Here is a 27,500-nt window from a genome sequence, read left to right on the forward strand (position 1 = left end):
TTCTCTCTCTTTCTCTCTCTCTCTCTCTCTCTCTCTCTCACACTCTCTCTTTCTCGTTATGCACCTAAGAGATTTCTTAATTATCATCGTACTGCAGTCTCATCTAATTATAAATTAACGAGATCAAGTAAGTACTTAAGAAGGGAAAATGCCTCCACGTCGAAAAATATTTCCTCTATTTATTACTATACTTATCATTTTAAATATTATAATTAAAAAAAATAAAGAAAAAAAAAAAAAAAGAAAAGTTCTTTCATACTCTTTTTTTTCTTTTTTTTTAATTTTTTGTTTTTTTTTCTTTTATTTTTTTTGTTTTTTTAGTAAAATATTACTACTAATAAACTAACACCGATACCGTACTCAGCTGTTATCGTATACGATCCATGCGTATACGTACGTATACGCGCAAGTACATTGTATTTCGTTTATACAGTTTGTATCTCATTAATTACACTGTTATTATCTATAATTAATTTTCTTTCGTTACACATGCTTGTTAAATTTTTTGCCAAGCAACAGATGTTATTTCCTTCATTCTTTTTATTTCTCTCTCTCTCTCTCTCTCTCTTTTACATATACGTACAAACACATATATATATATATATATATATATATATATATATATATATATATATATGTATATATGGAATCTTATAGACTCATCTATCGAGAATATTTATTATTAATCATACGAAAGAATTATGAGTCTCGTTTAATTCGAAGAAAGGATACGGTCACGCCCAATCACATTATTCACGTTCACGCTCACGAGCGAATTCACTTGCCGAGGCTATCCATCGTTTGGTATGGTGATTACTCGAAGTTCGATTCGCGTACGAGATCAAACCAAACGAAAGCAAATCGAACCAACTCAGACACGCCCTACCAAACGTAAATTATCACATGGAAACGTAATACTTGCCGAAAAAAGTTTTCAAATTTACGTAACATCTATCTATTCTTCGAACGAACATAACAAACACATACATACGTATCTACATACATATATACATATGTATATATATATATGTATGTGTATGTATGTAAATACGTACAATATGTACGTCTGATTTATCCCATCTAATGATCTTTGAACTCTTCGGTTGGATTTTTTAATGATATAATTAAAACATCTATTTAATTAAAACGTCAAGATATCTATGTATATAATTAAAACATATAAATATATATATATATATATATATACGTACACATAGACACACATGTTTATACTTTCTTAGACCGAAAATTTTATGCATATATGTTATTATATAGAAATGCTTTGATAAATTTGTGATGAAGTAATTTATTAGGAAAAAAAGAAAAGAAATCGAAAAAGAAGAAAGTAGTCGAGTAAGAACGAGAAACAATTTTGTTTAGTAAAAGATTTATAATCTCGCATTTCGGACAATCATTGGACATTCCACAGGACGTAATAAAAATCAATCTTCTCTCTCTCTCTCTCTGTTTCTCTTTCTCTTTCTCTTTCTTTCTTCCTTTCTGACAGTTAATACTCGACCCTTTTTTCTTTTCTTTTTTTTCTATTTTATTTTCTTCCTCTCTCTCTCTCTCTCTCTCTCTCTGTTCCTTCCCGTCGTAGTGTAACCCCTCGCAAGAAGAAACGGAATGAGACGTAGCCCATCTGAGAGTCTTGGGAATTTCGGGATGGCTTACCCTTCCCCATGGGATAAGAGTTTGACGGGACATCGTGTCCTGTCTCAACTAACACGAGAAGGAACATCGAAATTGGGACTATCGACGTCGATGCTCTTCTTCTTCTTTACTCGTCGTTCTAAAAAAAAAAAAATCGTCCCAGGTAAAGGTGCCCTTAAAAACTGAAATTTGTGACTCGGCGATACTCGAACAAGTTGAACGAAAGTCATCCACGGTTCTTCCTAAAACAACGGTGTAGAGTTTCCTTAATGCCTTGCCGTATCTCGGGAACGCAGTAAATAACCTGCGAAAAATGCCTCCTTCGAAGGACCACTTATTTTCTTTTATCTCTCTCTCTCTCTCTCTCTCTCTCTCTCTATATATATATATATATATATATATATATATGTACTTTTTTCTTTTTACATATATAAACGCGCGTACACGTATACATAAACGCTCTCACTCTCTCTCTCTCACATACACACACACACACACACATATATATATATATATACGATCCTTTTCAAGTGGTATCGCGAAAAAGAATCTCGATACGATATCTCCTTCGATTTCACTTTATTACCATTTCTCGAAGGAACGAGACAAGGATCGTTAGAATAATTGAAACGATACGTATGATTAATATAAACGAATGCTCGACGCCGAACGATTAGTAAATACAAGTTTTATTAATAATATAAAGAAAAAGAAGAAAAAAAAATCTATATATATATATATAAACATTGAGAGGGAAAAGAAGAAAGAAAGAAAGAAAGAAAGAAAGAAAGAAAGAAAGAAAGAAAGAAAGAAAGAAAGAAAGAAAGAAAGAAAGAAAAAAAGAAAGAAAGAAAGAAAGAAATATAAATATGGAGAAATAAACAAGATAGTGTTATAGATGAGAACCTCTGTAGTATCGGTCGTCATAAGTCACTCAGCGTGTGGCGTAGAGGAAAACATGCTTACAGGACTCTCCTCCTCCTCATCCTCATCTTCATCCTCATCCTCATCCTCCTCCACCTCTTCTCTCTCATCTCTTCGTTCATTCTATTTTTTTTTCTTTACCAGTACAAACACCATCTTCCTTTCTCTCTTCCCTCTCTCTCTCTCTCTCTCTCTCTTTTTTCTGGTTTCATCTCCTTTGTGTTTGCTCTTCTTCTTGCAAGTCAAAGCAAGGCGAGAGTTGAAGGTCATGCTTGGCAAGGATCCTTCGTTCCTTGGACACTCCCAAGCGATCCAGGACATCGCGTTGCATCCCGCTGGGATTTTAGTCGGATCCAACCATTCTCCCTTTTCTTTCCTTTTTTTCTCTCTCTTTTTCTCTATCTCTCTCTTTCTCTCTCATATTTCTATCTCTATCACTCTTAATCCTCTTCAAACGTTTGAACTCGATCGTCCAACTAGCTCCTACACGTGGATAGAGAACGTCGATAATTGATTCCACGTTTCTATACTCGACCCATGGATAAAGCATTCATGGAAAAAGAAAGATAGATAGATAGATAGATAGATAGATAGATAGATAGATAGATATATATATAAGTAAAGATAGAGGTAGAGATATATAGAGAAAGCATTGTGACGGAGAGGGAATTCAGAGGATAACGAATGACTTCGTTAATCCAACAAATAGGATTCCAAGTGCGACGAGTCAGACTTAATTCCAATGGTACTTTCTCTCTCTCTCTCTCTCTCTCTCTCTCTCTCTCTCTCTCTCTCTCTTTTTCTCTGTGCGTGTCTGTGAGCGTTCTGTCTTTGTGTCCTACCTGTGGATACTTTTAACTTGTACTGCGTTGATTGTTGTTCACTCGAATTTTTTTTTTTTTTTTAGTCCTTGGTCAGATTTAATTATTTACTTCTTTTTGTCTTTTCCTCTTCTCTCTTTTTTTTTTCTTTCGTTATTTCTTTTTTTTCTTTTCTTTTCTTTCTTTAACTCAATCAACATTTCTCACGATTTTTTTCTCCTTTTCGTTTTAGCAATCTGCTAAAAAAGAAAAAAAGAGAGAGAAAGAGAAAGAGTACGAAAGAGAAAGAGAGAGAAAGGGTAGGAGTGCCTTCGTTAATGCAGGTGATAAAAAGAGAAGAAAGGTTTCGTGAATATTGTTTGTGCGTGTGTGTGTGTGCGTGTGTGTGTGTGTGTGTGTAGAAGTGAGGAAGCAAATTGTAAGAATGGGAAAGAACGAAAAAGATCCGTAAAAGTTGAAGAAGGATTTCTGCAGGGCGAGCAGAGCCGCACGGTTCTCAAATTTCCGCTTCGAACGTGATCTTTTTTCGGACGTGACACGTCCGTAGCTACCAACAGTGAAAAGGCAGAGTAGTTGTGTTAAGGGTAGGAGGAGAAGGGAGAAATTAAAAAAAAAGAAAAAAAAAAAAAAAGGAAAAAACGATCGTTTGGCTCTTGACGCGTACGACAACGCGGGTACGGTGTCGCGTAACATTTTATTCCGTATCTCGAATTTCTCTTCATGATATTTAATCGATCCAAACGCATATACACGAATACACACGCACACACAAAGACACACACACAATACGTGTATGTACATGTATACATTCTGCCTTATTTACGAAGTGGTTTCCACTTTCTTCGTCTTTCTCTATTTCCTTCTATCGAGAATGATGGTCGGATAAAATCTAATTCGATGTAAGAAATTTCTTTAAGAAACTTATTTAGAATCTTTTTAAGCTTTTCAAACTGTAGATAACATCGTCGACATTTTTTTAGTTTTTTTTTTTTTCTTTTTTTTTTGTCACAAAGAATATTCTTTTTAATCGTTAGATCATCGATCATCGATCATCAATTAATTTTCGATACACTTATCGAAATAATTACATCAATCGTGATATAATCCCTCGATATATATATTTATATATATATATATATATATATATCAAGTAGTTAAACAAGGGGATACATTTAATGTTAAAAAGAAAAAAAAAATCGTATAATTTAATTTACGCGTTAGAATTGATCATTCAATGTTAGCATGCAATAGTGGTATCTTGGAAGCACTCAAGTCCGGAAAAGACCAGGAGTAATTCGTCCAAAAATAGATTCCGCGTGTTCTGGCATACTGTGTACGAACGAACGAAACATCTGCAAGATCGATCGGTTAACGAGAAGAAAAGGATCGATATTATTCATCGTCAATCCCTTCTTTTCTTTTTTTCTCCTTTTTTCTTTTCTTTTTCTTTTTTTTTTTCTTCTCTTCATTTTTTTTTTTTTCTTTTTCATTTGGAAACGCCTGGTACGCGTCGTTATCGTCGTAAGGACAAGAAGAAACTAAAAGGGAATACGACGCATATATTGCTCAAGTAGGCCATACGGTGGATATACTCAACGATTATACATATACTACTACGTAACTACCTTTACGTAGGAAGAACTCGAAAGGAGAAATTGAATTTCAAACGAGCTCTCGTGAAATAAAGGAATAGTAGAACGTCGACCGTAGAGCTTGTAAGTTGAAAAATCGAAAAAGGGTCGAGAGGTACAGTCGAATACTTTATTTCATCAAATTTACCTTACTACCATCTATTGCGTTTCAATAAAATCACATATTACAAATAATATATGATAAATATAAAGAAGAAGAAAAAAAAAAAGAAAGAAAGAAATATTTCTTTTTTTTTTTTCTCCACTCTTTTATATTTTCTTTTCCTTTTTTTTTTTTTTTTTTTCAATACGATCCCATAAGAATAATCTTGATATATTGACGTTTAACGGGATAATGATAATTATACGTGATCGAGATTATTAGATTTTCTTTTTTTCGAATAATCAAAAAAAAAAAAAATATAAATATCGTCGACTAAAAAGAAATATTTAAATGACGTAAATAATTGAATAACATTGAAAGATAGAGGGATATATATACGGTGACAGTTGTGTTTCATATTTTAGAAATAATTCTTTCCAAAGACAACTCTAATAAATTCATAATTACATAAATAGTATTAGAGATGTCAAGAGACTTCTAAAGATATCTAAAAAGAATGAGAAAGAGAGAATAAAAAGTAGCAGTCGATGACGATCGAAAAAAGAAACGAGGTGACGTGGGCGAGAAAAGTAATCGGCGCTGTGTAGGCGATACTCATTTCTCTCTCTCTCTCTCTCTCTCTCTCTCTTTTACCCTTTCTCTATTTCTTTCTCTCGTAATAATCATTTTTTCAAAGGCATCAAATTCGTGAACGATAAAACACTCGCTGAGTAACACGATTGGTGTTTTGATTTTAAGCGAATGTAAACGAATGAAAAGAAACAGAAGAATATGTATGTATACATACATATACGTATACACAAATATAAATATACACGCATACACATACACACACACACATATATATATATATATATGTAAGCTAACAATTTTTTTCCCCTCTTTTCACGTCCTCGCCATTTTTATTCGACATTCTCTCTCAGACACAATCAATGACTCAAAGACTACACTACTAGCTGTTACTATTACGACAACAACGACGACAACAACGACAACGGCGATGACGACGACGTTTACACGAAGTTCGTTTCCGCTTGGCTACTCGAAAGAGTAGTCCGAGACGTCTCTCGTAAACGAGAGGACTCGAGCGAGAAGAAAAGCTCAGACGAAGAGGAACGAAACGTCCATTCATCGTCGATCGGAACGTCGGATGTTCCTCCTCCCACTTCACCCAACTCCTTTTCCTCCTCTTTCTCCTCTTTCTCCTCCTTCTTTATCTCCCCCTTCTCTACCTCCTCCTTTTTCTCCTTCAGCGAGCAGTCTGACTGCTGCCTGCGTGGCTCGCATTTGAATATGAAAATATGCCACGAATTAAAATAACACCGGCACGACGTGACGCGCGAACTTAAATAATTCATGGACGACGAAGAGGGATTTTGTTCCTCCTTCTTTCTCTTTCTCTCTCTCTTTAGTGCGCGCGCACAGTCTAGCTTTCTCTCTCTCTCTCTCTCTCTCTCTCTCTCATTCTCGGTCTGTCTTTCACTCTGTCTCTCTTTCTCTTTCTCTTTTCGTTCTACGAACACCCAAGCTCGAAGTGTCTCCAACAAGGTGGCTGACTCTCACGAGAAAGATGGGGTTGTGTCATTCCTCTTCGATCGTTTCCCACTTTTACCCTACTTCGTTTACGATGAATCAGCCATAGGAAATCTGTGAGACTTTATACCGATTTTATTCCAATACATATACATATATACATACATACATACGTATTAGAAAAAAGATGGTGAGACAAGAAGAAAGAAAGAGAAGCTAGGGCGTGAAAGGCGAAGGGGAGGATTATTGGGAAAAGAAAAAGAAGAAAGAGAGAGAGAAAGAGATTTTCGATGATTAAACGTCGACTGTAAAATTTGTTTATTCTACAATAAATCATTTGTAAATTTGCCCTTACACTTTTGTTTTCTTTTTTTTCCCCCCTCTCTCTCTCTCTCTCTCTCTCTCTCTCTCTCTCTCTCTCTCTCTTTCTATAAATTAGAATGAGAATTTGCTCCGTGAACGAGAAGAAGTAGATAAGAATTTTCTTCAAAGTTTACACAAGGAAACAATCTGACCAAACGTTAAAAAGTAAATTCGTTATCGAAAAGTTATCAGCTTTATCTAAGTTATGTATTAGTAGCGTGCCACTGAGATTTAAGATATAGGTAGATGGTATAATATACCATTTCATTTCTTTATTCGATGAAAATATATAAGATACGCCAATACATAGAAGCTATAAAACTTTTCGAGGTAACACTAACGAGAAATAAATGAAGAGAGAGATGAAGAAAGAAAGAAAGAAAGAAAGAAAGAAAGAGAGAGAGAGAGAGAGAGAGATAAGGGGTTGAACAAGAGAGTAGAAACATTTCTCGTGGAAACTATCAAACTCCTTGGTAGAAGTCCCTATTAAATAATTATACGAAGGAGAGAAACGAGAAGCGAAAGAGAGAGAGAGAGAGAGAGAGAGAGAGAGAAAGAGAGAGAGAGAAAGAGGGAGTGGATGAAGTGTGGGAAGGGGTGGAGGGTGGAGGTCGGGGTTGGAAGGAAAAGGAAGTATATAGGTATGCTTATCCAAGGAAAGTAAATAGATAGAAAATCGTGAGGTTGAGAAGAAAGTTTCAAGTTTTCGAACGGTGTTAGATTTATTAACTGCTTCTGGTGGTGTACTAACGGTAGTTAACACGCGTGTATATATTTAATGTAGGTAATCTGTGTGCGTGTATGTGTGTATGCGTGTGTGTGTATGTGTGTGTGTGTGTGTGTACGTCTGCGCGCAGTATTTATCTCACCGGTTTAATCTAACCCTTGGTAATGTAAATCATCTGTGACATCGTACCTTTAAACTTTTTCAAAGCGACCACTTGCGTAAATCATCTGATACCTTCTTATTAAAGATAGAAAAAAAAGAGAAAGAGAGAGAGAGAGAGAGAGAGAGAGAGAGAAAAATAAAGAGAAAAAGAAAGCCATCGTATTATCCGGTAAACGATACTTTCTCTTCGTGAGTTGTATGTATGTATCGATATATCTTTTTCCCTACTTATCTTCCATCTATTTATCTATCTCTCTCTGTCTCTCTCTCTCTCTCTCTCTCTCTCTCTCTCTCTCTCTCTCTCTGACTAACGATAAAATACATTATAGCATATCTAAAAATATGAGTAATACGTATCGGCAACTACAAGCACAATAATAACGGACGAACAAGCTTCCTTTCTTGGCTACATCTTGCCAAGATATATTTTCAATATAGGGTGTCTCAATTATTTGTTGACGATTGTAGGCCGTTCTCATTTCTTTTTCTTTCCTTTTTGTTTTTCCGTTTTTTCTTTCCTTTCTTTTTTTTCTTTTTTTTTCTTCTTTTTTTTTCGTTTCTTTTTTTTCCTTTTTTTTTTTTTTTTTTTTTTCAATCACCCTCGCAATCTCGTTATCGAACGTTTACGATTTTAAATTACTTTCAGACGTAGAAATGAGAGATATTATTTAAGATATTAACGAAACTCGTTTTCTTAACTTATTAACGATACTCGGATCTTTGGGATCGTTCGATATCATTTCACGATTTAATCATTTTAATAATTATACAGTAAGAAATCCAAATGTGAGATGGCGATCGTACGTCGATAAACGAAATGTTTTCATTTAATAAATGACATTTTACACGTTTCACGAAAAACATATTGTACATTTTAACGTTCGTCGATTGTTAAAACCAAAAGGAAAGAAAAGAAGAGAGACAAAAAAGTCAAGAAAAAAAGAGAAAGAAAAAGGAAATGAAATGTCACTGTTATCTCGAACGATTTTGTGGATAAAATGGCTTTGTCAAATTTTAAGTGATGCTACACATCCTACACAGAAACGAGCGCGCGCGCGAGAGAGAAAGAGACAGAGAGAGAGAGAGAGAGACAGAGATAGACACGTTCCATCTGCAGTTGGCTTCGAAAATCGAAGCCTACCCGTTTTATTTATCGATAAGGCTCGTTATCTCGACAGTATAACGCAACGGAAGGCGTAATCTCGCACATCACACTTTACCTTTCGAATCTTCCTGACGTTCTCCGCAAGAAACTCATCTCACCTCCTTTTGCTTCTTCTTTTTCTCCTCCTCCTCCTCCTCCTCCTCCTCCTTCTTCTTCTTCTTCTTCTCATCTCCGTCTCGTTTCATATACGAAGAACGGATATGGAAAAGGCGCCTCTAGGGCATCTATCGGAACGAGTTTCGATTTTTATTTCCGTACGTGGAAAAGAAAGTTTATCGGTTGATCGAACTATATATGTATATATTTATGAATGTATGTATGTATATATATATATGTATGATGTATATATGTATATATGTATGTATGTACGTACGAGAGAACCCATCGAAGGTACGTCGATCTAATATATCTAGATACGTGATATAAAACGCATTAATTCGTTTCTATTTCTCTCTCTCTCTCTCTCTCTCTCTCTCTCTCTCTCTTTCTATTCCTTTTTCTCTTTATCTATCTGTCTATAATCATTTCGTCATAGACATCGAAGAGGACTTAGCATATCCGCTCATTTATTACATTTAATTATGTTTGTAATTGGAAAGTTCTCTTATGATCTTTTCATTTTCGCTCCTTTAATTAATTCATAGATACCGTAATATTAACATTAAATATTTTTTAATCGTTATATAATATCATATATATATATATATATATATATATATAAAAATTTTTTCTTTACCAAATAAAATTTTCTAACAAATTCTCTAACAAATATATCCATAAATAGATTTCTTTCTTTCTTTCTTTCTTTCTTTCTTTCTTTTCTTTCTTTTCTTTTTATTTTTTTTTTTTGTTTTTTTTTTTTTTTTTAACGAAACGCAAATATTATAAGATGTTTAACACGTTGACGGTGGGATCTGGGGACATGCAAAAGAGGCAAAAGTGGTGGGAAGGTTCGGTCAGAGAGTTGGGGAAGTCACCACGAAGAGATTCTGACACGTCTGTAAATTTCATCGTGATCACCGGGGCACGGCTTTACAGCAAACGAAGAAAGAAAGAAACCTCGAAGATGGTGTACCGTAATATTCTGTCGAATTTACGGGCCAGAGAGCGTTACGACTTTATTATGGACGCGACATGGGTAACCCACAGAAACGACATCGATATCACCTTTCTTCCTTCCTTTTCTCTCTCTCTCTCTCTCTCTCTCTCTTTCTCTTTCTCTCTTTTTCTCTCTCTTCTTCGTTTCTTTGTAAATTCACCCTTTTTACGATCTCTCGATCTCTCGAACGACGGGATAGAGGACACGAGTGTGACAAACGCTTCGTTTCTCTGAGAAAAGTAGCTGCATAATAAGAAAGAGGAAGCTACTTCTCGGCTGGACTCTTGTAGAAACTCGAGCAATACTTTACTATTTCTCTCTCTCTCTCTCTCTTTCTTTTACTTCCCTTTTTCTCTATCTTTCTCTATTCCTTCGATATTTTTTAACAACATATATATACTATACTATATATGTATATATATATGTGTATATATAGGTATATCTTTTCAAGAGGTAAATCGATAATAGTAAAGCTATCGATTTCTGTACATCGACCTATCAAAGTGTAAATTGTAGTCCCATAAAAATGATAATCCCGATTCGACAATCAAAATGACAATCCGACTAATGTATTACTACTTCTTTTTTCTTTTTCTTTTTTTTTTATTCCTTTCTTTATTTTTTATTCTTAATCATTTATATCATATCATAGAAACATATACACATGTAGTAACATACGCGCGCACATTATATCTAACTATAGATATTGAACAAAAGTAAAAATATCCTATTGTCTAAATAATAGCGTATTAAATACTCAGGATGTATATGTAGGCAGGGGGTACTTATGTACTTACTTACATATGTATAATAATATGAGAGAAAAAGTTTTTTGTAAATCTTACACATAGAACATATGTAGGTACGTTTGTTGCTAAAGAAGCTTTGAATACAAATGCGTAGTCGTTCGACGACACAAAACGCGTTTTATCTGATCGAATAGTTAAGAGGTTGCAGGTAGCTCTTTCTCTCTATTTCTCTCTCTCTCTCTCTCTCTCTCTCTCTCTCTCTCTCTTTCTCTTTCTCTCTTTCTCTAGGAATCGTTTCGCCCCCGGAACATTTCTGTTCTTCGGTTCGTGTCCTATCTCGCTGGACTTTGTTCCTATCGTGTCGACCAAGCTGCATCATTGTATGCACTCCACTTATTGTCGAGAACGTCGTATATCCTTAACGTACTCACAATCACCACAAGAAAGAGACAGAAGTAGTAGAGAAAGAGAGAGAGAGAGAGAGAGAGAGGGAGAGGAGAAATTACGAACGCGGAAGAAACTCCTGCTTTTTCTCTTTAATGCAATTTCGAATAGAGTTTCTTTCATCGATTATTTCTTTTTTTTTTTTTTTTTTTTTTTTTTTTTTTTTTTTTTTCTTAATTTTTTTTTTCTTCTCTCTTTCCCCTTTTGTTCCATCGTCTTCTTTCTGCCATTATGTATATCTGTATTTGTATCTTTTAAAAATATATTGACAAGATTTAAATACATCTATATTTGCATAGATACATAATATTATATTATACATATGAATATAATCTATATTTGCATCTTTTAAATATTTAATTGATTGAAAATAAAGTAATGAGATTATTCGCACGAAAATGATTTCAATATCAATTATTTATATCCATATATGTATATACACATACACACACATATATATATATATATAATCAATTATATTATATTATTTATAATTATATCATTTATCGTATGAAATCTTATTATGATAATGTTACATATTAAAACAACATATTATTATATTTTTGTTATAATTAAAACGTTGGTAAGCAGATAAATCTAATTTGATAAGAGGAAACATTCATGGTATCCGTGTCACAAGTGTTATAATTTAGCGAGAAGAAACGTCGTCGAGTTAAATAAGCATAAGCTTTCGCGTGTGCGGAAGAGAACATGCGAGACGATGAATGGAATTTTATCATTATTCTTTCTGTCTCTCTCTCTCTCTCTCTCTCTCTCTTTATCTATCTATCCATCTATCTTTCTGTATCTGTCTCTCTGCTTCTCTTTCTCATATGTCTACGTATACATATATAAGAAAAGGAAATAAGGCGTAGCTCGGTTCGCAAGTAGTACTCGACGAGCTTCGTTGACGTTATTCAAAGAGAAGAAGAACCTGAAACTGGACTCTCGCGGAGTAGAAGACCGGTATAACGAGTAGTCGACGCGTATTCTCGTGTCTCTCCGAAGAGGAAATGGTCTCCTCTTTTACATGAAAATAGGGGGTGAATTAAAGTCATTCTCTTTCTTTTTTTTTCTCTTTCTCTCTCTCTCTCTCTCTCTTTCTCTCTTTATCTTTCTGTTTCTCTTTCTCTATCTCTCTTTCTCTTCCTTTGGAGAAACTTTGACGGCAGTGAAATGCGAGGAGAATCGTGCGATAAAAAGACGCGTTTATTGAAAAGAAAAATTCTTCTCTTCAAATGATATCATTGTAACTTATTATTATTATAATTATTATTATTATTATTATTATTATTATTATTATTATTATTATCCAAGATTGCTCTTAGAATTTTGAAAATTTTACTTCGCGAAGAAAGAGAGAATAATTTTCGTTATTTTTGATAGGCGTTTAAAAAACAAAACAAAAAAGGAAAAGAAAAAGAGAAAAATATTACAATTGTATTTTTTGCGAAAGAATAGAGAAACGCGTTTATTATTATTATATATATATATATATTTATTATTTCTTGTACGATAATAGAGCTCTTTTGGATTGAGTAATATAAAAACAATTATCTTATCCAATTAAAATAAATCTTTATATTTATTCTATCTGTTTTCTCTCTTTCTCTCTCTCTCTTTTTTATTTTTCAATGTCATCGATTTTATTCCAAATGAGCATTCAAAAATAAATAAATAATAAAATCATTTGTAACAACTAAGATATAATATTCCATTACGCATAATATCAATATTCTATCGACAATATCAAATAAAATATTTTTCTTATAATTTCATCGATGATCTTTTTGTACTCGTCACGTATATAAAGAAAAAAAAAAAAAAAAAAAAAAAAAGAAAGAAGAGAAAGAAAAGAAGAAAAACACAGTAAAAAAAGAAAGAAAAAAAAAGGAAAAAAAAAAGTTTAACCCAACGAAAAAAGTTATTATATTACGTAAACAACATAAGTATGTATATGCATTAACTTCTGTACATAAGGAATACATGTGGGTTGCCGGAATAGGTAAAAGAAAAGAAAACAGAAAAGAAAAGAAAAGAAAGGAAAAGAAAAAAGAATGTTGCGTGAGTATTGCGAACTCCTCTCGTTAAGAGAACAGAGCAAACATAGAGAGAAGAGAGAAGAGAGAAAAAGAGAGAAAGGAAAAAACAAGAGAGAAAGAAAGAGAGGCAGAGAGAGAGAGAGAGAAAGAGAGTCTCGCGGAATTATCGAGGAGGTCTCGAAGAAATCCGACTCCCCGTAGGCGGCTTTGTGGTGCTAAGAAGCGTCGCGCCTACCTGTACCCCATAGCGTTTTATTAAATCTCCTTCTGGCATCTCCACCTCCTTACCTGTCCCACTACCACAAACACCAACACCAACACCAACACCATCACCTTCACCTTCATCTTCTTCTTCTTCTTCTTCTCCTTCCTTCACCTCTACCCTCTTACCCCCTTTTACTTCCTACCCCTTCTTTTTATCCTTCTCGTTCTCCTTCTGATTCTCCGTCATCCTCTTCTTCTACACCACTATGGTGGTTTCGAGTTACTATCCTGTTAGTGCTAGTGTGACTAAGATTGGTGCTTCCTCTGTACGTCGAACCAACTCTTTACTTGCCAAGAATGCATCCTAGATCTAAAGCGAGATTTCATGTACGCCCTTTGTGTCACGCAATTCGAAGCAATTCTATCATAAAAACCAATCGTAAAGCCTATGTCACTTTACTGTTCCCTCAATTTATCCTCGGATTCATACATTTAACGTTTAATTTCTTTGATAATATTAATTTATTCTATGATTATTCTCATATTCTTTCTTATTTTCTTTCTTTCTTTCTTTCTCCATTTCTTCATTTCTTCATTTCTTTCAATTTTTTGCTTTTCGTTATATTCCTTACATTACGAATATTACATTACATTACAGAATTAATTAATTTTTTTCTTTCTCTTTTTAAGTTAAGTTTCTATCTGATCCAAACGTACTTCTTCTGGCGTTAAAAAGAAAAGAAAAGAAAAAAAAAATAGAAAAGAAAGAAAGAAAGAAATTATACAATAAAAAGATTAGATTGCTATGCAAGTTAAATTTGACAAATATTGAATCTTCGGCGATCGAGACGATAATTAAATAATATCGTGGCGACAAAAAAAAAAAAAAATGAAAAAGGAAAATTAAAAGCAAATTATTCAAATATAAATATGCAAATGGCGTATATAAATACGCGTTGACAAATTTACATGTCATTACAATGATTTAATTAACAATTTTATATCAACTATTTATAATCAATTTTATATCGTCTCGTCCCGATATAATTTTAAATATCGATTTTGTTAAAAGCATAATATAAAAAAAAACTTTCAATGATTGAAAACCAATTTGTTGCTTTGAATATTTAAATAATAATACAATGCATATAATTAATAGAGAGAGAAAGAGAGAGAGAGAGAGAGAGAGAGAGAGAGAGAGAGAGAGAAAGAAAGAGAGAGGTTAAGATGATTTTTTTTTTCTTTCTTTCTTTCTTTATTTATTTATTTATTTATTTATTTTGACCACATCGAACGTAATGGCGACCGATCTTAACAACAAAGAGCATGACGTATATGATAAAAAATAAAAATTACAACGCTGACGTATTTAACTGACGGTATTAAAGGAAGAAATAAGTTTTCCCTTTGATACAGTTTCATAGATTGATAAATGACGGGAAATTATGAAAATTTCTCACGTTCCTTTGTGGAATCGAACTTTTACGGGTAACAATAAAAAGATCAATATAATGATAAAAGTCGAAAGAGAAGAAAAGAAAAAAGGAGCAAAAAAAAAAAAAGGAAAAAGAAAGAAAGAAATAAAGAAGAAAGGGGAAACATTGAAAGAAGATGCTCCGAAGCAAAAGGCAGATAATGTAATGTATTCTCGGCTTCCCAAGCTTGTAGGAAGCTCGAACAGCAGCGTAGTATCAGGGTGGACGCGTGTATCTCTAAACGTATCTTCCGTGCTTTTATATACACATACATATACACACGCACATACACATATATATATATATATATATATATATATATATATACATTGAGTTGCGCCAGACGGATCCCAAGTTTCAAATAAATATGATGGTGAATGCGTTATGGATCTTTCTCTCTCTCTCTCTCTCTCTCTTTTTCTTTTTATACACACAGGATAGAAATCACGATCGCGTTACTTCCAACGTGATATAGGCTCAGAGACGAATATCGAGAAATATGAAAGAGAACGACTGTTGACGATAGTAGTATTAGTAATAGTAATAGTAATAGTAATAGTAGTAGTAGTAGTAGTAGTAGTAGTAGTAGTAGTAACAGTGGTAGTAGTAGTATTTAATACAAGTTGTAGTGGTGGTGGCCTCGTTCGTCGCGTACATCGATGCTGGATGGGTGGTACATATTCCTCCCTTCTTCTACCTCCTCCCTCTTCTTCCCCTTCTCCTTCTTCCCCCTACCCTTCTTTCCCCGATGTCTCCTTTACATCTTTTTATTCGCGTGCAACAGCGACAGAAAGAGACTCGCTTCCCTTTGCCTCCCTTTTTTTTCTTCCTTTTTGCAAGACCCACAACTCCACTCGCCGGCTTGCTCGACGAACGCGATCGAATTCGAGTCTATCAGACACGGAAATAAAGAAGTAAAGGGAAAGAGAGAGAGATAGATAGATAAAGAGAGAGAGATAGAGAGAGAGAGAGAGAGAGAGAGAAAGAAAGAGAAGAGTCTCCCTCGATCGAGAAAAATCTTTCATCTGTTAAGGTAGGGAGAAAACGTTATTAAATTCGTATAAAGAAAAAGAGACAGTGTGAGAAAGAGAGAGAGAGAGAGAAAGAGAAAGAAAAAGTTTTTCTTCGTTCGATCGATATTTAAATGATTCGTTTGAGAAGAAAAATAAATAAATAATGAAAAAGAAATATTATCTCTAAAATACTCCGAACACGCAGAGATGGTGGTGATAGTGAAGAGATTAAAAAAAATATAAAAGAACAGAAAAAAAAAAGGAAAGAAAAAAAGATTCAAGAAAATTGTTACGATCGAGAATCGAGACATCTCTTTGGAAGAAAAACGATGAACGATGATGGACACGTCCGATCGTCACGAAAGACCATTTATTTTCATAATTTATTCCTACGCCTGTGTACCTGTCAATAAGGATTTACTGATCAACGACGATAATGCACGCGAGCGGCGTTCAAAAAAAAGAGCAAAAAAAAAAAAGAGAAAAAGAAGAAAGAAATGAAAAAAGAATGAAGAAGAAGATGATGAAAAAGAAGATGAAGAGGAAGATGGAAATGAAGAAGAAAGAGGAAGGATGAAGATGAAAATGAAGGCTCTCGTAGTTGTTCTATTCGAATGAACTATCCTTCTCCATCATCAATACTCGAATTACAAAGATAGAAGAGGCAACTCTATTGGATACCAACGAAACGTCAAAGTGTTTGCAAACCTTCAGGAACTTTAAGAAAAAGTTCCTTTGCGAGTGGTCAAAAAGTAAAAAAAGGAACAATAAAGTTTCCTCGATGTGAAACTTGAACGAACGACGTACGAAGGGAAGAAGAAGAAAAAGAAGAAGAAGAAGAAGAAGAAGAAGAAGGGCCACCACTGGTGGTGTCCTCCCTCGTGACGAGTGAAATACGTCCGTATCTCTCTCTCTCTCTCTCTCTCTTTTCTTTTCAACGTGTCGAGCAGAAAACTGGTCGAATACCGGTTAACCCCCGCAGGGACAATGTCTCTTCCCTCCCCCTCCACCCACCCTCTCTCTTTCCCTCTTTTTCCTTTCTCTCTCTTTTTTCTCTCTCTCTCTCTCTCTCTCTCTCTACCCATAAAGCTCCGACGCGGCACTTTTTCGAAAGGACCTCGTACATACATACATTACTTACATACATACATACATACATAGAGATCGATGATGACGTTTAGTCGTTAAATAAATTTCAATAGAGCTACGAAATCATTTCGAAACGCACTTCGTTCCTTATCGGACTTGCGCTCTTGAATTTTCCATTTTCTGTACTTTTTTTTTTCTTTTTTTTTTTCATTTTTTTTTTCGTCCTTTCTTTCTTCATTTCTTTCTTTCTCTTAGAAAAAGAAAAAGAACTACCTCTCGTAATAGCGAGAGTAGATCTCGTACTTACCATGTGTTACCTATCAGGGAGAAAGATAAAAAAAAAAAAATGACGTTTCGAAAAAGGGGCGATCGGGTGAAACCGAACCGTTATTGTAGAAAGCTTGAAGAAACTTTCTATCTCTGTCTCTCTCTCTCTCTCTCTCTCTCTCTCTGTCTTCGTTTCTCTTTAATCTCCCCCATACCACCCCACCACACCCCACCCCGGACTAGTCACCTGGATTTCTTTATTTTTTTCTTTCACTGTGTTCGTTCTCTCGTTCGTTTTAACACGTTTATATTACCACGTAGATTTGTATTTATGTAAGTCTGGATAGGTTTACGGTGCTCCCATAACTGGCTACGTATTTAGTGGACGTATCTATGTATTGGCCGACGAAGTGGCCTGGGGGGAGTGTATTGGGGAAAAGGGGACAAGGATTAAGAGTGGGGAGTAAAGGGAATGAGAAACGTTATCTCTTCGGTCCGTGGCTGGTCGCCACTATCATGACTCTTATGCACTAACTTGAACATACGACTACGGGACACACAGTGCATACCATTCTCTTGTGGCCCGTTTAGGTGATAGGTCACAGGAAGCCCAATGTAATCTGTCTTTCGAGAATCTCAGACGCACTCACGTGCTCTTACTTATCTTGGTTTGGAGAAACGATCTTGTTACAAAAAAGAAAAATAAAAAAAGAAGAGAGAGAGAGAGAGGCAGGAGGGGGAGGGGAGAAAGGAAAAAAAGGAATACGATAAATTATAGACTGTTACTATGGACCGTTACTTTTCTTCTTCTTTTTTTTCTTCTTGTTCTTATTGGTCATCCTGCTCTTTGTCTGGTAAAGAGAGAGGGAGAGAAAGAGAGAGAGAGAGAGAGAGAGAGAGAGAGAGAGAGAGAAGTAGTCATTCTTTTTAATAAACGAAATATTGAAAATTTCTGTACTAGTTGATCAAAAATTTTTTCCTGAGTCTTGTATATTATATATCACTTTATCTTTTTTTTTCTTTTGTTTTTTTTTTTTTTTTTTTTTTTAACTATTTATATATTGCATATTATTAGATAGTAAAAAGAGAAAAAAAATATATTGGATAAAATATTGAAAAAGTAATATATTGATAAAAATGTATTTATATATCGCATATTGAGTAATGGAAGAAGAAAAAAATAATAATACGATAAATTACAGACCAGAATCCTTTTTTTTCTCTCCCTTTTTTTATTGGTTTTTCTAGTTTATACATGATAGAGAACAAGAGAGAGAGAGAGAGAGAGAGAGAGAGAGAGAGAGAGAGAGGGAAGTTATTCCTCAAATTAAACGAAATATCAAAAATTTCTATATTAATTCGTCAACAATATTTTCTTAAAATCTTTACGACACTTTTTTTCTTTCTTTTTTTCTTTTCAAAAAATTTTGTACATCATATATTAAGTGACAAATCAAAAAAAAAAAAAAAAGAAAAAAAAGAAAAAAAAAGAAAGAAAAAGGGAAAAGTATGTAGAACTCGATGAAATGGATAGAAATGATGAAACGTCAAATGGGAATAATGCAATGAAACAGAAAGAAAAAAGATCGAGCTTTCAAGGAGCTTCTTCTTCCTTTTCTTTTTTCTCCTATAATTTTTTATCTTTTTTCCTTTTCTATTTTTTTTTTTTTGGAAGTAGTGTTCGAGGGAACTCGTAGGATCGATCAACTGACAAGTGCGGAGGCGCCGCTCTTGTCCGCTTCTTCTTCTTCTTCTTCTTGTTCTTCTTCTTCTTCTTCTTCTTCTTCTTCTTCTATAAGCTAATTTCACGTCGAATAAAAGCGTCTAATATGGGCGAAGGGAAAATCCGTTTAGCGTCGCTCCAGCTTCTCAAGATAAATTGGTTTCGGGGTGGGATTTCTAAAGCAGGTTCTACGATGGCAGGAAGTTCAGGGGTACCGCAGGATCCTTTTGTGAAAGCGAGGTCCTCCCTTGAGAATCCTGTCGTCTTCTCTGTCTCCCTATCTCTCTCTCTCTTTTTTTCTCTCTCTCTCTCTCTTCCTCTTTCGTATCTTTACTCACGGAGTTGCTTGGACATCGTGAATGTCAACCGTGACCCAACAATGGGACACGGAAGACAGCCTAGCACAAGGAAAACGAAGGGAGGGGGAGGTTTAGGGAATAAGGAGGGAAGGGAAAGGGAACGGGGATTTTTCAACGAGCAAACTGGACTTTCTGAATATCACCACCGACGTAGAGAAAATCTGGACCCTCACCTTTTTGCCTTTTTCTGTTTTTTTTTTTTTTTTTTTGACGTCTTCATTTCGATGATTGCACCATCGTCCTTTCTTCCTGGCGTTTATAAAAGGAAGAAGGACGGATGGAATGAACGAATGGAGGAAGGATGGAAGGAAGGACAACGAACAAAAAAGGAGAAACTTTTCGATTATTCGAACACACAGGACTAAAGGGACAAAGAATTTTTTTTTGTTTCCTTGTCTTTTTTTTTGTTTCTTTCTTTTTTCTTTTTTTGTTTTCTTTTTTTTTTTTGTTTCCTTGTCTTTTTTTTTGTCTCTTTCGTCCTTTGTTTCTTCTTCCTTCTTCTTATTCCTCCTCCTCCTCCTCCTCCCCCCCTCCCGCCCGGCAACCGCATAACTTTTTCTTTTTCACTTCAGCTTAAAATCAGCTATACCCCATTTTATATTATCCTAGCGAGGAGAAAAGTTTCTTCCATGATAGGTCGAAGTTTCGATTGCAACGAAAAAAAGGGGGGTTGGGGGGGGAGTGGCCGCTCGATTTCAATCTTCGTCGAAAAAGAGAGAGAGAGATAGATATAGAGAGAGACTTTTTAACGCGTAACAATGAATAAAAGCCAACCAGAAAAGAGAGAGAGAGAGAGAGATCTACTAGCACGGTCGAGACTTATCGTTGAGAGAATAAATTGTTAGAAAAGCGAGTTAAGAAAGGGAAAGAGAGAGAAAAAGAGAGAAAGAGAGAGAGAGAGAGGAAAAAAAGAAAAAGAAAGTTTTCTATAGTAGATATGTATCCCTCGAAAAACTTTTCTCTTTTTCTCTCTCTCACTCTCTCTCTCTCTCTCTCTCTCTCTCTCTTTTTCGTTCGATTTCTTAGCTTCTTTTTCTTCGTTTCTCTCGAATAATTTGCTCATGCGGAAAGTTCATTGTACAGATGCAACCTACGGAGAATAGTATTTCTATCTGAAACATTTTTTCAATCTAATTTATTTCCATTTATTTTCATTCCGATTTCACCGATTATCCCTTCGTATCCTCCTTCCCTAACCTGAAGAAATTTATTTCTTGAAAGAACATGCAAGTATAATACGAATAGATGTATAAACTGACAAAGAATTAAAATATTGTTAGCTCGAACGTAACAGACAGAAATAAAGATAAAGATATATATATATATATAGGATATATAGGAGGAGAAGAGAGAGGGAGAGAGAGAACAAAAAAATATATAAACAAAGTCGTTCGAAGGTGAATAACAATATGGTTGAAAGGAAAGTACTTACATAAGTATATACGTGAAATAGACAGAAAGATAGAGATAAAGGGAAATAAAGAGATAAAGAAAGAAAGAAAGAAAGAGAGAGAGAGAAAGAGAGGGACAGAAAATAAAATGTCTCCCTGTCAAGTGCAATGTCCCATATGCCAGGTCGAAGAACTATAATGGACCATACTCATCACACACGGGGAATTACCGAAGCCATCAGCAACTCGCAGTTTTGCTTTCTTTTTTTTTCTTTCTTCTTTTTCTATTCCTCTTCTTTTTTTTTCCTTTCTTACTTACTTTTCTCTCTCTCTCTCTCTCTCTCTCTCTCTCTTTCTTTCTCTTTCTCTTTCTCTTTCTCTCTCTATAGTGATACGAGATCAGAATCAGAAGCAATTCTCGTTCATTCGTCGTTACTTCATGGCGTGTACTACCTAAACGTTAATGTGGTAGTTTAGTCGAAACCACGAGACGAGTGGTGGAATCGAGCGACTACTAGGGGAAGTCAACAAGGCCACCCCTCCATTTCTTAGCTATTCCAGAAACGTCAAGGGAAACCATCCTAGCCCCTAAGGGATTCTTCTCCTTTTCCCCTTTTTCCTTCTTCTTCTTCTTCTTCTTCTTCTTCATCTTCATCTTCATCTTCATCTTCACTTTTTATCTTTTTTTTTCTCTTCTTCTTTGATAATAAAAGATGTTGTTGGATAAAAGATGGTATTGCATTTGCAAGATGGAAATCCATAGATGAGTTAAAAATATGAATAAGAAATAATAATAAGAAGAAGAGAATTATTCTACTTATAGTTTCTATTAATCTAACATACATACATACATACATATGTGCACATATATATATATATATATATATATATATATATATATATATTACGTACCAACTTTAAAAATAATATAAATTAAAATTCAAAGATCTTTTTAACTCCCTCCCCAGCTTCCTTGCCCTCATTATAAATATTAATATCACATCGTTCGAATTATAATTTAACAGCTTATAAGATATATATATATCTACATTATAGAAAATCGTGTTATAGTTTATCAACGTAATTCGTATATTAATGTGCATTTAACTTAACACTTCTCTCGCGTGTCGTTAATATTCGATATTAATCGGCATTTTATCATTACTCTGGGATCAGAGAAATTGAAAAGCCTTCCTCCACTACGTTCATTTCAGATCAAGCAACTTTCTCAACACCGTAGGCGCGATAGTCTTTGATCGATCGACTCTGTACACGTTTGCCCCTATATGATCGATTGCCCGACGATAACGAAAATACCGTAAAGGTATATATTCCATCATTTTCATCAATTCCTTTTTCTTCTTTTAGAATTCTATAATGACCGAGTATCGAAGCTTTGGCGAGTGTCGATAATAGAAGCGATAAGTTATTAACACGTTCGCTGACAGCTGATTTTACGTGTGGACCCGACACTTTATGAGAGATCGGAAGACTTTAATTTTTTACCGATAACAGGTACTACCGTTTCTTTTTTATTTTCCTTTTTCTTTTTTGTTTTTTTCCTTTTTCTTTTCTTCTCCATCTTCTTCCTTTTAACATATCATTTTGCTGTCTTTCTTTTCTTTTCGTTTCCTTTTTCTTCTTCTTTCATAAATTCTACGCATGCAAATTCATTTCTTCCTTTTCTTTTTTTATCATTAACCATAGTAATATTATTTTACGTATAACATACATCTATGCAAAATATTAAATATATATAATTAATATTGATATTTCGATCTAACATAACAATATAAAATTCATAACAAACGTGATATATCATTGAGCTTTAACGTCGAAACGAACAGGATGTAAGTAATAAAAGGGAACATTTTTTTGGTCTCTCCTTTTTTTTCTCCTTCTTTCTTCGTCTTTTTTTAAAGGGAAGACAATTTCATGGAAGACAATAGAACGAGATTACGATCTATGTGGTAAAAGTTAACGTACATACGTCCATACAACATTGATGAGTCTCATTCCACGTGACAGTACGTAAAAGCAAAAGGTGTCGTTGTCATTAGGCCTGCGGGCAGAGGAAGTTGGACATTAAAAGGGGGGCAAAAACGTGGTATTAAAGATTCGTCGGTCATCACTCTCCTCTTCTCTCTTCTCTTCTCTTTTCTTCTCTCTCACTCTCTCTCTCTCTCTCTTTCTCTCTTTCATTGCAGGTGTACAACGCGATGTCTTCGAACGTATCGTTATTTATCGCTCGTTTCTCGCCATCTCACCTGAGGGGCTTACTCTTCGTTATTTATGTCGAACGGGAGTATCATTTTTTCGAATGCACGAAGGGACCCTACGAGTAGCAAACATTTGGGCCCTTATTTTCAGTCTTGGTATGTGACGTCATTCACCATGCGAATTCGAGAAGGACCTTTACTCGTTCTCTCTCTTTCTCTGTCGTTTCTGTCGTATAGTAGTAACGTAGTACGAGTCGAGTTCGTGGTGTAGATCTCGATCGTATGTTCTCTTCTCTTCTCTTTTTTTCGTTTCGTTAACCAGACTCTCTCCCTCTCTCCCTCTCTCTCTCTCTCTCTCTCTCTCTCTCTTTCTCTCTCTCTCGATACGAAATCCTTCGGAGATGGTTCTCTGCTAGATCTCTCGATCCTGATACGAGAAAGGACTCGAGGAGAACCGGTCGCGACCGGGCCTACACCGGAGGAGGTGTATCGTTAAAGCAACGATCGAAAAATCTTACCTAGTAGAAGTCGAGCTTGCTCGAGACGATGTCGTTCTCTCTTTCTCTTTCTTTTCTATATCCGGTACGAGGACGAAGACGACGAAGAAGAGAGAGAGAGAGAGATTGTCTCTCTCTGATAATCGTCGGACCTTTCCGTCCACGCAATTAAAAAAAAAAAAAGAAAAGAAAAAGAGAAGAAAAAGAAGAGACGAAAAAATCATCGCCACCCCCATTTTCTCTCACTCTCTCTCTCTCTCTCTCTCTTGTTCCTCTAATTCGATCGATTCTAAAAATCATGGCGATTTTTCTCAAAAAAAGAAAAGTAAAAGAAAAAGAAGGAAGAAAGAAGGAAACAAAGAAAAAAAACTCGTGTAAAGGAAAAAGAGAGAGAGAGAGAGAGAGAGAATAGGTATATGGCGTAACGAGATTGCCTTTAATTTCTTTTACCGGTCCGTTTTTGCAGTATAACCTGCCTCGTTATTCTTCGATAATGGAGAATATTCTTTCTTTCTATCTTTCTACCTCTCTCTCTCTCTCGCCCTTCCTCCCTCCCTCTACCTTTCTCGATACATTGAGAACTTTAAAATACCTACCTACCAACCTACCTTCGCATAATGGCGCAAGATATGGCGGGAAGCTTAGCGTGGCGATGATTTTACGGATGAATCGCCGACACACTCGATTTTATCCCGAAAAAGGGCTTCACCCGAAGGCGATAATTAGCGATCGAGGCCTCCACCGAGTCTGGAGGCATCTCGTTATCCGCGGCAGGGCGCCCGCGCCTCCAACAGCATCCTCCTCTTCAACTGGCCACTCTCCTGTCTCTCTCTCTCTCTCTCTCTCTGTCTCTGTCTCTGTCTCTCCCTTTTTCTCTTCCGTAACGCGCACGGTGTCTACTTTCGCGTCGCGTGCACACGCACGCATTGAAAAAACAGGTGTGCACGTATGCGGCCTCGCGCACACGCGAACGTTCGTCTCCGTAAATATAGGGTGTTCGTAGTTGAAAACTTTTTGTTTATTAAAATACAAAATCATACTTTGACATTCAACGATAACTCTCATATGTACGCCATTTGTTTATAACGATTTTAATAATAGTCCTCTTTTCTTTCTATTTCATTGTATTTGTCATTATTCTATCTAACAATATACATGTACATTGATAATATCAAATGGATCATCGTTCGTATAAAATCGATTCCGTATATATCTACATATACATATATATATATATATATATATATATATATATATATATAGATTTCTTTTCTAACCTATTATGAAGAAGAAAAAAAAAGAAATAAAATTTTCGAAATAATGAACGAAAAAAGGGAAGTACCTTGGAAATATGATAATCTTTTTAAATATAATAATTTAAAAGGATAGATAATTTTGACGATGATAATAGATTTTCTCTAAATTATTGATAATAAAGAGACACCCTGTATAGATCGCTGGACCATCGTCCTGACTCCGTAGCGAGACGCGAGGACGAAACGCGTGGACGGTACAAAGAGAGACAGAGAGAGAAAGAGAGTAAGAGAAAAGGATAGAGTGAGCGAGAGGGTCGATGTGACGGTAAGCGATAGAGTGGGGAGACTTTACGTGCCGAAGTCTGCCGGTGACTGTCGAGTCGAACCGAACACAGTCGTACGTTGCCGGCTAACGCGTCTCCCCACTCTCGGACGGCAGTGCGTGTTCGTCCGGCGTCGGAGAAGGTTGATTTTTCGTCAACGAATCTCGCACGTGCGTATCTCTCGTTACATATTTCTCCGTCGGTTTCGTGCGTTATCGTTTTCGAACGAACAAAAGCCAAAAGAATATATATATATATATATACGTGTACTTACGTACGTACGTATATCTATATATTTCTATATACACACATATATATACATATATATGTGGATACGTATTACAAGAATATATTACATATAATATGTATATACCAATCTATATTTTTCTCGTGGGTGCGTGAAGGAAGGAAGGAAGAAGAGTGTCGAGAAATACGCGTGATATCGAAAGGGGGAATAAATAAAGCGGACGGAAGGAGCGCGTGCGCGATTCATCGAACATCTCTCTCTCTCTTTCTCTTTCTCTCTCTCCCTGATATTCTGTCTCTCTTTCTCTCTCTCTTTTTTTTTCTATCTATGTATCTCAATACTACGTCGGTGATTCACGTTCCTTACGCGTGCTTTAGCAGGATTTTACGGTGGAACTGATTTAGTGCCGTCCCGTCGTGTGTCTCTTTTTTTCTTCTTGTATATATATATATATATATATATATATATATATGTATATGTATACATATACGCGTATATACAAATGTTCGTAACGTCGTACGTAGAGAAACGAGAGTAAAAGAGAGGGAGAGAGAAAGTAAAGGAAAAAGTGAGAGAAGAGAAGAAGAGAAAGGAAAAGAAAAGGGAAGATAGGAAGGAGGGGTCGAAGGGAAGAGAGAAAAAGGAAAAAAAGAAAAGAGGGAGAATCTGAGACAAGCCACTGTACAACATTACGGAAGCGAAGAAATCAAAAACCCAGAAGGAGGGTCTTCTATCTCCTAATCACTACATCGGTGTATATCATCGCGTACCAACATTTCTCTCTCTCTCTCTCTCTATCTCTATCTCTCTCTTTCTCTTTTTTTCTTATTCTATTCGCACGAAGAATAGTAAAAAAATTCGTCAATTTTTATCTAATATCACGGAGATGTTTGTTAATACTGCTGATGGACGTATGGATCCAAACGAGATCGAGATCGTGATCGATAATGAATTGTATCGTATAGTTGAGGAAGAAAATATCAAGGAACAATAATGGATTAATTTTCTAATTCTCCTTATGAAAGTTAGAATAATATCAACGGCCAGTGTGTGTGTGTGTGTATGTGTCTGTTAGAAGAACCAGCCTACCAACCAAACCACGGGAGAGAAAGAAGAACTTTATATATATATATATATATATACATATATATATAATATACAACGTACTACACACGCTTAAAAGTTAGACAGAGAAAGAGAAAGAGAGAGAGAGAGAGAGCCACATACAACACGAGAGGCAGTACCTACTCTCCGCGATAAATCAAGGTGAGATCCGGCTTTGTTTTCGAGGAGGAGAGGGTGCACCGATAGCCGGTCTCTCCTCTTTCTCTTTCTTTCTCTTTCTTTCTCCTACTACCAGTAAACGCGGTCGCTTCTCTCTCTCTCTCTCTTTCACTCTTTCTTTCTCTCTCTCTTTCTTTCTATCTCTCTACTCTCTTCAACGGCGCGGTTCTCTTTCCAGTCCCTCTCGGCGCACTGCAAACGAGCATCCACGAGCATGTAGCATATATCTTGTGGCCAGTCTCTATCTCTCTCTCTCTTTTTCTCTCTCCTTTACGTCTCTTCCATCTTTCTCTCTTTCTTTCTCCTTCGAAATGTGCATAGGAACGACCAACGAACGAGAAACACATGCACGCGAAGCCAGAGAGAGAGAGAGGGACCCGACATGTTCCTTGCTTCTCTCGGTCCTGCACATTTCGAATGCCAAATGACTCTCCTCTTCTTCTTCTCTTCTCTTCTCTTCTCTTTTCTTCTCTTCTCTTTTCTTTTTCTCCAGCTTCAACCACTACTCGGCCAAAACTCTCTCCGCTTCTCTTACCCGCTTTACTCGCGGAATCTGCATAAAGCGGAGTAATCGAGCGAGCTCGTGCCTTTCCGTTCTTTCATTCTTTCATTCTTTTATTCCTTCCTTCCTTCCTTCCTTCCTTCCTTCCTTCCTTCCTTCCTTCCTTCCTTTCTTTCTTCCTTTCTTTCTTTCTTTCTTTCTTTACTTCCTTCTT

General features: G+C 35.6%; 1 protein-coding gene across 6 annotated transcripts in view; it reads left to right on the plus strand.

The window, feature by feature from the left end:
• Window positions 1-27,500, plus strand: part of fz2 (frizzled 2) — a 126,949-nt gene that overhangs the window by 58,708 nt on the left and 40,741 nt on the right. Inside the window, exons 1-2 of one of the 6 annotated variants that reach the window (XM_085661540.1) lie at window positions 25,355-25,423; window positions 26,025-26,766. The exons of 3 other annotated variants lie outside the window; for them this stretch is intronic. The gene's annotated coding sequence lies outside the window, so the exon portion shown is untranslated. Of the gene's footprint in view, window positions 1-25,343; window positions 25,424-26,024; window positions 26,767-27,500 lie in introns of those variants that run through there. 2 more of the 6 variants (XM_085661541.1, XM_035872921.2) reach the window with 2 other exon arrangements.

The sequence above is a fragment of the Vespa mandarinia genome, chromosome 15, assembly GCF_050613455.1.
Source record: "Vespa mandarinia isolate Hongniang chromosome 15, ASM5061345v1, whole genome shotgun sequence".
In the NCBI taxonomy this organism is placed as follows: domain Eukaryota; kingdom Metazoa; phylum Arthropoda; class Insecta; order Hymenoptera; family Vespidae; genus Vespa; species Vespa mandarinia.